Here is a 10,790-nt window from a genome sequence, read left to right as displayed (position 1 = left end):
TTTCCTAAAATGTTTACATATATATATGAAATAATAGTAAGTGGTCTTGCTATGCAAGACCACTTAATAACCTGATTGCAGTCTCTATGATCTTCTCTATGATCTTCTCTACGATCTCTCTATGATCTTCTCTACGATCTTCTCTACGCTCTCTCAATGATCTTCTCTATGATCTTCTCTACGATCTCTCTACGATCTTCTCTAAGATCTTCTCTACGCTCTCTCAATGATCTTCTCTATGATCTTCTCTACGATCTCTCTACGATCTTCTCTAAGATCTTCTATACGATCTTCTCTACGATCTCTCTACGATCTTCTCTAAGATCTTCTATACGATCTTCTCTACGATCTTCTATACGATCTTCTCTATGATCTTCTCTACGATCTTCTCTACGATCTTCTATATGATCTTCTCTATGATCTTCTCTATGATCTTCTCTACAATCTTCTCTACGAACTTCTATATGATCTTCTCTATGATCTTCTCTACGATCTCTACAATCTTCTCTAAGATCTTCTATATGATCTTCTCTACGCTCTTCTCTACGATCTTCTATACGATCTTCTCTATGATCTTCTCTACGATCTCTACGATCTTCTCTAAGATCTTCTATATGATCTTCTTTACGCTCTTCTCTTCGATCTTCTATATGATCTTCTATATGATCTTCTCTACGATCTTCTCTACGCTCTCTCAATGATCTTCTCTATGATCTTCTCTACGATCTCTCTACGATCTTCTCTAAGATCTTCTATAAGATCTTCTCTACGATCTCTCTACGATCTTCTCTAAGATCTTCTATACGATCTTCTCTACGATCTTCTATACGATCTTCTCTATGATCTTCTCTACAATCTTCTCTACGATCTTCTATATGATCTTCTCTATGATCTTCTCTATGATCTTCTCTATGATCTTCTCTACGAACTTCTATATGATCTTCTCTATGATCTTCTCTACGATCTCTACAATCTTCTCTAAGATCTTCTATATGATCTTCTCTACGCTCTTCTCTACGATCTTCTATACGATCTTCTCTATGATCTTCTCTACGATCTCTACAATCTTCTCTAAGATCTTCTATATGATCTTCTCTACGCTCTTCTCTACGATCTTCTATATGATCTTCTCTATGATCTTCTCTACGATCTTCTCTACGAACTTCTATATGATCTTCTCTACGATCTTCTCTATGCTCTTCTCTATGATCTTCTCTACGATCTTCTCTACAATCTTCTCTACGATCTCTACGATCTTCTGTACGATCTTCTCTAAGATCTTCTCTACGATCTTCTCTACAATCTTCTCTACGATCTCTACGATCTTCTCTACGATCTTCTATATGATCTTCTCTACGATCTTCTCTATGATCTTCTCTACGATCTCTCTATGATCTTCTCTATGATCTTCTCTACGATCTTCTCTATGATCTTCTCTACGATCTCTCTATGATCTTCTCTACGATCTCTCTACGATCTTCTCTACGAACTTCTATATGATCTTCTCTACGATCTTCTCTACGCTCTTCTCTACGCTCTTCTCTATGATCTTCTCTACGATCTTCTCTAAGATCTCTACGATCTTCTCTACGATCTTCTCTACGCTCTTCTCTACGATCTTCTCTACGATCTCTACTATCTTCTCTACGATCTTCTCTACGCTCTTCTCTACGATCTTCTCTATGATCTTCTCTATGCTCTTCTCTATGATCTTCTCTACGATCTCTACGATCTTCTCTACGATCTTCTCTACGCTCTTCTCTACGATCTTCTCTACGATCTCTATGATCTTCTCTACGATCTTCTATACGATCTTCTCTACGATCTTCTCTACGATCTTCTCTACGCTCTTCTCTATGATCTTCTCTACGATCTTCTCTACGCTCTTCTCTACGATCTTCTCTATGCTCTTCTCTACGATCTTCTCTACGATCTTCTCTACGATCTTCTATACGATCTTCTCTATGATCTTCTCTACGATCTTCTCTACGCTCTTCTCTACGATCTTCTCTATGCTCTTCTCTACGATCTTCTCTACGATCTTCTCTACGATCTTCTCTATAATCGTCTCCGTACAAGCCGGCTTTTGCAGTCTTGACTGCGCTCTCCAAGAATGGGAGTTCCAGGTCCTCCTATCTTGAAGTCTAATGCCCCCGTACACACGACCGGTTTTCCTGTCGGAACAAACTCTGAAGGTTTTTCTGAAGGAAGCTGTCTTGCGTACACACGATCACACCAAATTACGACTGTCAAGGACGCGGTGACGTACAACGCGTACGACGGGACTAGAAAAAGGAAGTTCGGTAGCCAATAGCTTCCGTCTCGTACTTGCTTCAGAGCATGCGTGGTTTTTGGTACCAACGTACAGACGAGCGGTTTTCCCGTTAGGAATTTGTTCCGTCGGAAAAATATAGAACACGTTCTCTTTCTAGGTTGGTCAGAATTCGCGACATAAAAAGGTCCGATGGGGCGTACACACGGTCGGAATATACGATGAAAAGCTCCCGTTGGACTTTTTCTTGTCGGAAATTCCGAGCGTGTGTACACGGGGCATTAGAGGGAATAGACGTTTGTCTCCGGAACCCGAGGAGATGGTGGAGTCTGGTGGTTGCAGACGTTGGCACCTTGAACCAAGCTTTGGCTAATTCATCTACCGGCTACGATGATTCCGTTGAGACATTTGGTCTTGTTTCATACGGATATCGTTACATGGTGGGTCAGTGATGTGCGGTTCAGATGTGTCTCATTCATGGCCCGACCATCACAACGGGCAACAACTCCACTCTTCTCTTTTCCTGACTGAGCCCCTATATAGTACTTCCACGGTTTAGCCAATGAGAAGACCTTCTATATTCTACTTCTGTTGATTAGCCAATGAGAAGACCTTCTATATTTTACTTCCATTGATTAGTCAACAAGAAGACCTTCTATATTGTACTTCCATGGCTTAGCCAATGAGAAGACCTTCTATATTCTACTTCCACAGCTTAGCCAATGAGAAGACCTTCTATATAGTACTTCCATGGCTTAGCCAATGAGAAGACCATCTATGTTCTACTTCCACAGCTTAGCCAATGAGAAGACCTCCTATATAGTACTTCCATGGCTTAGCCAATGAGAAGACCATCTATGTTCTACTTCCATGGTTTAGCCAATGAGAAGACCTTCTATATTCTACTTCTGTTGATTAGCCAATGAGAAGACCTTCTATATTTTACTTCCATTGATTAGTCAACAAGAAGACCTTCTATATTGTACTTCCATGGCTTAGCCAATGAGAAGACCTTCAATGTTCTACTTCCACAGCTTAGCCAATGAGAAGACCTCCTATATAGTACTTCCATGGCTTAGCCAATGAGAAGACCTTCTATGTTCTACTTCTACAGCTTAGCCAATGAGAAGACCTTCTATATTTTACTTCCACAGCTTAACCAATGAGAAGACCTTCTATGTTCTACTTCCACAGCTTAGCCAATGAGAAGACCTTACAATGCTGAGGATCCCCATATCGTGTACTTGCAGTGACAGGTGGAATATATTCCATTGTTATTGTTACACGGAAATCTGGAGTTTACAAGAACCACCATGGTGGACGTTGCCAATGTTGTGTGTAAATTCATCAACGTTCGGCCTTCTTAAATGAAGAACTTTGAATGTGCCGTCACCCATAGCAACCAGCAACCCATTGCTGGGGTCACACCAATACAAGGTGGATCCTCACTGGCTAGTTTACAGATTAAAGATTCAAGAATTCCAGGCATGGTAGATTACTACAGTTACGTTGTTTCAGCTTGGACCAGCCATACCTGGCTGATGCCCCAGGAAGCTGGAAATTACTGAAGTAGACACAACTACTACACTGCTACTACATCACCACTACAGTGCTATAACACCACTACTATGCTGCTACTGCAACCCTCCTACACCACTACACTGCTACTACATCACCGCTACACTGCAACAACACCTCTACTATGCTGCTGCTACTATACCACTACTACACCATTCCTACACCACTACTACCCTGCTACTACACCACCACTATCCTGCTACAACACCACTACTACACTGCTACTACTCCACTACTACACCAACACTAAATTTTTACTACACCCACCATTACACTGTTACCACATCACTAATACTAATATGGGACTTGGAAGTGAAGATCACCGAAGTAGCAGTGTAGTAACGGTCTAGTGGTAGTGTAGTATGGATGAAGTAGAGGTATAGTAGTCATATAGTAGTGGTGAAGTAGAAGTGTAGTAGTGGTGAAGAAGCAGTATAGTATTGGTGCAGTAGCAGTGTAGTAGTGGTGTAGTAGCAGTGAAGTAGAGGAGTAGTAGTGTAGTAGCGGTGATGTAGATATGTAGTAGTAGTGTAGTAAAGGTGTAGTAGTGCTGTAGTAGGCGTGTAGTAGCAGAGTAGTAGAGGTGTAGTAGTGTTGTAATACCGGCAAAGAAGACATGTAGCGGTGGAGTAGTGGTGAGGTGACAGTGTAGTAATGGTGTAGTAACAGTGTAGTAGCAATGAAGTAGAGGTGTAGTAGCGGTGAAGTAGACATGTAGTAGTGTAGTAGAGGTGTAGTAGTGAGGAGGTAGCAGTTTAGTAGTGGTGTAGTAGCAGAGTAGTAGCGGTGGAGTAGAGGTGTAGTAGTAATGTAATACCAGTGTAGTAGACATGTAGTAGCAATATAGGAAGGTGTAGTAGTGGGGAGGTAGTGGTTTAGTAGTGATTTAGTAGTGGTGTAGTAGCAGAGAAGTAGCGGTGAAGAAGTGTAATACTGGTGAAGTAGATGTGTAGTAGCAGTGCAAGAAGGTGTAGTAGTGGTGAGGTGGCAGTAGTAGTGTAGTAGCAGTGAAGTAGACATGTATTAGCAGTGTAGTAGAGGTGTAGTAGTTGTGAGGTAGTAGTGGTGTAGTAGCGGTGTAGTAGAGGTGTAGTAGTGGTGAGGTAGCAGTGAAGTAGACATGTAGTAGCAGTGTAGTAGAGGTATAGTAGTGGGGAGGTAGCAGTTTAGTAGTGATGTAGTAGCGGTGAAGTAGACCTGTAGTAGCAGTGTAGAAAGGTGTTGTAGTGGGGAGGTAGAATTTTAGTAGTAGTGTAGTAACAGAGTAGTAGCAGTGAAGTAGAGGTGTAGTAGTGTAATACCGGTGAAGTAGACGTGTAGTAGCAGTATACAAAGGTGTAGTAGTGGTGAGGTAGCAGTGTAGTAGTGGTGTAGTAGCAGTGTAGTAGAGGCATAGTAGTGGTGAAGTAGAGGTGTAGTAGTGATGTAGTAGCAGTGAAATAGACATGTAGGAGCAGTGTAATAGCGGTGAAGTAGAGGTGTAGTAGTGGTGTAATACTAGTGAAGTAGATGTGTAGTAGCAGTGTAGGAAGGTGTAGTAGTGGTGGGATAACAGTGTAGTAGTGGTGTAGTAGCGGTGAAGTAGAGGTGTAGTAGTGGTGTAGTAGCTGTCAAATAGACATGTAGTAGCAGTGTAGTAGTGGGGATGTAGCAGTGTAGTAGTGGTGTAGTAGCAGTGAAGATGAGGTGTAGTAGCGGTGAAGTAGACAGGTAGTAGCAGTGTAATAGAGGGCAGGTAGCAGTGTAGTAGAGGTGTAGTAGTGGTGTTTACTTCTGTGAGTTCCAGCATTCAGGGCATCGTCCAGGTTGGGTATATACATGGTGGGTCCAAGCTGGAACAATGTATCTAATAAGAAGTCTTGGTTGTAGAAGTCTGCACATGTGGGGGGTCCAGGGAGGACCTTCTGCACTCCATGTAGAGAGCAGTAGTATATATTGTATACCTCGGGTAGTGTGTATGGTGACGTATTGTAGCACTTTCTATGACGCGGTCCTGCGGGATGGTGACATGTCTGAGTACAGTAGGAGTTAATCGGCACATTTTTGGCGGTGACTCAGAAGCGGTGATTCACCGACTTGGCTCATAAACAAGGAATGGATTGGGCTCCCCAGCTGACAGCAGCTGCTGCCAGATTTAACGCCGAGCCAAACAGACGTGACCGCGAGGACGGGGGACACGGTGACATCTTCCCAGGAAAAGCCACCGGCTCCGCCGCTGATTTGCGTCATTATTAGCTGCTTATCAAAAGCCGGTGTCAAATCAGCCGAGCTCTCGGCACTGCGGATTAAACCTCTCACCACACACATTGAGCGCCCCATCCCCCCCCCCCCCACCACGTGTATTGATGGCGGGGCGCATACTATCTGTACATAGAAAAACACAGCTGGATTAATCTGCCCTAAATACCCCCCCCCCACACGCTCATTTCACTCAATGCAGAACAATCATTTCCCTTTTCTACTAAATATTCAAATCCTCAATTTCTGCTTCAAGGAGAACGAGATGCCGTGCCGGCCGCAAAATACAAATGTTATTGGAAGGGAAAAATCCAGAGGAATCAACCTAACCCAAACTTCACCGTGCCACCCCAAACTTCACCGTGCCACCCCAAACTTCACCGTGCCATCCCAAACTTCACCGTGCCACCCCAAACTCCACCGTGCCACCCCAAACTTCACCGTGCCACCCCAAACTCCACGTCACCATCCTGAACTGCACCATATTATCCCAAATTTTACTAGATCACCCCAAATTTTACCATATCATCCCACCCTTCTCCATATCATCCCACACCCCAACCCACCCCATAACTTCACCATATCATCCCAAATTTTACCATATCATCCCAACCTTCTCCATATCATCCCAACCTTCTCCATATCATCCCAACCTTCTCCATATCATCCCAACCTTCTCCATATCATCCCACACCCCACCCCACCCCACCCCATAACTTCACCATATCATCCCAAATTTTACCATATCATCCCAACCTTCTCCATATCATCCCAACCTTCTCCATATCATCCCACACCCCACCCCACCCCACCCCACCCCATAACTTCACCATATCATCCCAAATTTTACCATATCATCCTAACCTTCTCCATATCATCCTAACCTTCTCCATATCATCCCATATCCCACTGTATCATCCCAACCTTCTCCATATCATCCCAGGACCGTTTTTAAGGCAGGGCAAAAGGGGCAGCTGCCCTGGGCCCCATCATTATAGTGGGGCCCAAAGCAGCTGCCTAATACTTGCCAACTATCCCAGCTTAAATTCCCTTATCCCTTGAAGTTTTAGTCCCGTGCTGTGTCCCGATATCCCAGTGTAAACTTCTGCTGCTGCTGCCCAGCTCTGCCCTGTTGCCATGTTTAGGTGACTCACCTGCAGACCCTGTGTTTACATGTAAATAACCTGCACTGCTATGCAAATAGTGGAGGCATTAATATGTAAATAACCGTGAACCGTGGCATTGATATTTAAATAGAGGCGGCAGTCCCCCTGAGGTCACATCCACCATCACTTCTGCTGAATGCTGCCCACTGGGGAGGTAAAGGGGCATGCTTGAAAGTCCCGCCTACAATTGTGATCATTAAGCTTAACATCATGTTTTGCAAAAGTAAGCAAATTGGAGGTGGATTCTTCAAAATATCATGGTGCCACAGCACCCTGAATTTTGGTGCATGTGAATATGCAGGCAGGCAGTGAGGAGATGATGTAATGTAACCTTTAGCAGCCAATCAGTGAGCAGAAATGCTATGCACTAACCTCTTGCAACCAATTAGTGAGCAGTAATAATGCACCGTAACCTCTAACAACCAATTAGTGAGCAGTAACCTCTAACAACCAATTAGTGAGCAGTAATAATGCACCGCAACCTCAAACAACCAATTAGCGAGTGGTATAGATGTACAGTAACCTCTAGCATTCAATCAGTGACCAGTATTGATGTACAGTAATCTCTAGTAACCAATCAACAAGCAGAAGTCATGTGCTGTAACCCCTAGAAAATAACAGTGAGCTATAATGTGTGTTGTAACCTCTAGCAGCCAATCAGTGAGCGGTAATGATACACTGTAACCTCTGGCAACCAATTGCAATCGCTGCCTGATCTGATTCAGTAAACTAATTTTGAGTCTAGCTGCTATTTATTGTATGTCTCAAAGCATGCGGAGAAAGAAATTGCATGGAAGAAAATGTTTGCCCCGGGTCCAGTCAATATTAAAGACGGCCTTGTATCATCTGTAGACATGTCACTGGAGAAGTGATCGAGGGGGTGTACATCTCACCTAGGTTGCTACACAGTGTGAGATGGTAAATCCAGGATGGATCAGTTTCTCAGCAGCGATATGCTGCTGAGTTGTTATTTAAATTTTGCCGGGCCTGGGTTTATATGGAATGGCAGGTAGGTTTGGTAGAGGGACCTGTCATTCCACATCCCCCGATCCAGTTCTGGGTTTGGGATCAGGTGAGCCTTGATCCTAATTAGCCTGGGAAGCTAAAGGCTCTGCAGAGTCTGCAGGTGATTGCTCTCAGCCAGGGAATGAACAATCTGTGTGTTGAAGGAAGCTGCAAGCACAGCCAGTGCTGGAGCTAACATCCACCCTGCGATATCCAGGCGAAAGACGCTGCGTTTATAAGTGTCAGATAGGTGAGAAGAACCTGTTAGTAAGCGCCCAGCCGGGCTAGGTTGTTTTGTTTTTGTTATTATTTTGTGCCTGTTATACACAAGAAGCACGGTGTTGCTGTATACTTTGTTTGTTGGACTGTTTGTACCACGAATAAACGCCAAGTTCTACTTTATAAAGTCCAAGTCTGCTGTGAACTGTGTCCAAACACACCCTACCCCGGGAAGATCCCTTACAATTGGTGGAGGTAGCGGGCAACGCGGTTGCTAGGGGCAACGGTGTGGACAGACTTGGCTACAGCTGCTTATGTCTTGGGTGAAAGCTGCAACTACACTCCAAAAACAGTCCAGCAACATGGAGGAGATGCTGAAGCAGTTTATGCAAGTGAGTTTGCAACAACAGCAGGCTCAGACAGAGGCCAATAGACGACATGAACAGTCCATGGCTGAACAACAGCAGATGATCGCTGCACAACAGCAGGCTCAGATAGAGGCCAATAGACGACATGAACAGTCCATGGCTGAACAACAGCAGATGATCGCTGCACAACAGCAGGCTCAGATAGAGGCCAATAGACGACATGAACAGTCCATGGCTGCACAACAACAACTTATTGAGCACCTGATAGCAAATCGAGAGGCGCCTGTGGTGATGGGAGCCGCTCCAGAGATTTTTTCTGGGAGAAGGACTGTGCAGAAAGCGCTGCAAAAGATGACTGCTGAGGACGATGTTGAGGCCTATCTAACAGTATTTGAGCGCGTGGCTGAGCGAGAGAAGTTACCAGCCGCTGAGTGGGCAGAGGTAATTGCGCCCTATTTAACAGGTGAACCTCAAAAGGCCTACTATGACCTCAGTGAGCAAGAGGTTAAGGACTATACTCGGCTAAAAGAGGAGATACTTGCCCGACTAGGAGTTACTACTGCAGTCCGTGCCCGGAGGGTACGCAACTGGAGCTACAGTCTGGACAAATCAGCGAGGTCCCAGATGTATGACCTAATCCATTTGGCAAGAAAGTGGTTGGAGCCAGACACTTCTACTCCTGCACAAATCCTAGAGAAGGTCGTGATGGATCGCTACCTCCGAGCCCTTCCTACTGACTTGCAACGCTGGGTGGGACAAGGTGATCCTAAGAATGCAAACGAACTTGTCAACCTTGTGGAGAGGTTCCAGGCGACTGAGGACTACCTCCGTGATGTTCCTGCAGCATCTTCACCTCCCCGGAGCGCCAGATCTGTGCCGTCAGCTGGTAAGAGACTTCCATCTATTGGGGGAGTGTGGAGGGGTGCTGATGGGGGGAAAAGGGCTCAAGTGGTGTCTCAGGGACAAAAGACTGGTGATGGTCCCGGGTGGCTAAGGGGCTCTGAAAAGGACTCCTTGCCAAAGAGACCAGGCCCTATCCAGTGTTGGAGATGCCATGAGGCGGGACACGTGTCGGCCCATTGCCCTCTTACCTCTGAACCCATGGAATGTGACGCTAGCCGGCGTCAGTCGCTATTTGCGGAACCATCTTGTGCTGCAGTTCCTGGACTAGAGACTGAACCGCAAATCTGCGATATTACAATCAATGACTTTCCTGTTAAAGCGTTAATGGACTCAGGAAGCCTTGTAACCTTGGTGCATGCTAGCCTGGTGACTGGGGACTTAGAGTCTAAAAAGCATATGAGTGTTGTGTGCATACATGGTGATACAAAAATGTACCCTATAGTGCTGGCTAAAGTCGGGACTGAACAAGGCACCGTACAATATGAAGTGGGTGTGGTTAAAAACCTCATGCATAATGTAATATTGGGGCGCGATTTTCCATTATTCTGGGCTCTCTGGGAAAAAAGAAAAATCCCCAAAAGGAGTGAGGATACCTCTAAGGGGGTTGCCTTGTCCACTGTGAATGATAAAAGTGTACAGGATGAAAATGATTGTTTTCCTTTACAGGTCCTGGCTGGGGAGGAGGAGGCTCCTCCCACTGAGCAAAATATACTAGACTTAGAGGTGTCTAGAGATAATTTTGGGGCTGCACAATTACAGGACCCCACTCTCAAAAATGCGAGAGAGCAGGTTGCTGTAATGAATGGGGTACCTCAGGAACCAGATGCTGAAAAAAGATTTCCACATTTTTCGGTGACTAATGATCTTTTCTATAGGGTTAATAAGGTTAAGGATGAGATTGTGGAACAGCTTCTGGTACCTAAGCCGTACCGGCGTCAGGTGCTTGACATGGCACATAACCATGTTCTTGGGGGACACTTGGGGACTGACAAAACGCGAGAGAGGGTTCTCCAGAGGTTTTTTTGGCCGGCCATATATGAT

The sequence above is a fragment of the Lithobates pipiens genome, unplaced genomic scaffold (genome assembly GCF_037356315.1).
Source record: "Lithobates pipiens isolate NorthernLeopardFrog02 unplaced genomic scaffold, aLitPip1_a1.2 Scaffold_23, whole genome shotgun sequence".
Taxonomy (NCBI): domain Eukaryota; kingdom Metazoa; phylum Chordata; class Amphibia; order Anura; family Ranidae; genus Lithobates; species Lithobates pipiens.
The sequence above is the reverse complement of the archived record's forward strand: the minus strand, read 5'-3'. Positions refer to the sequence as shown.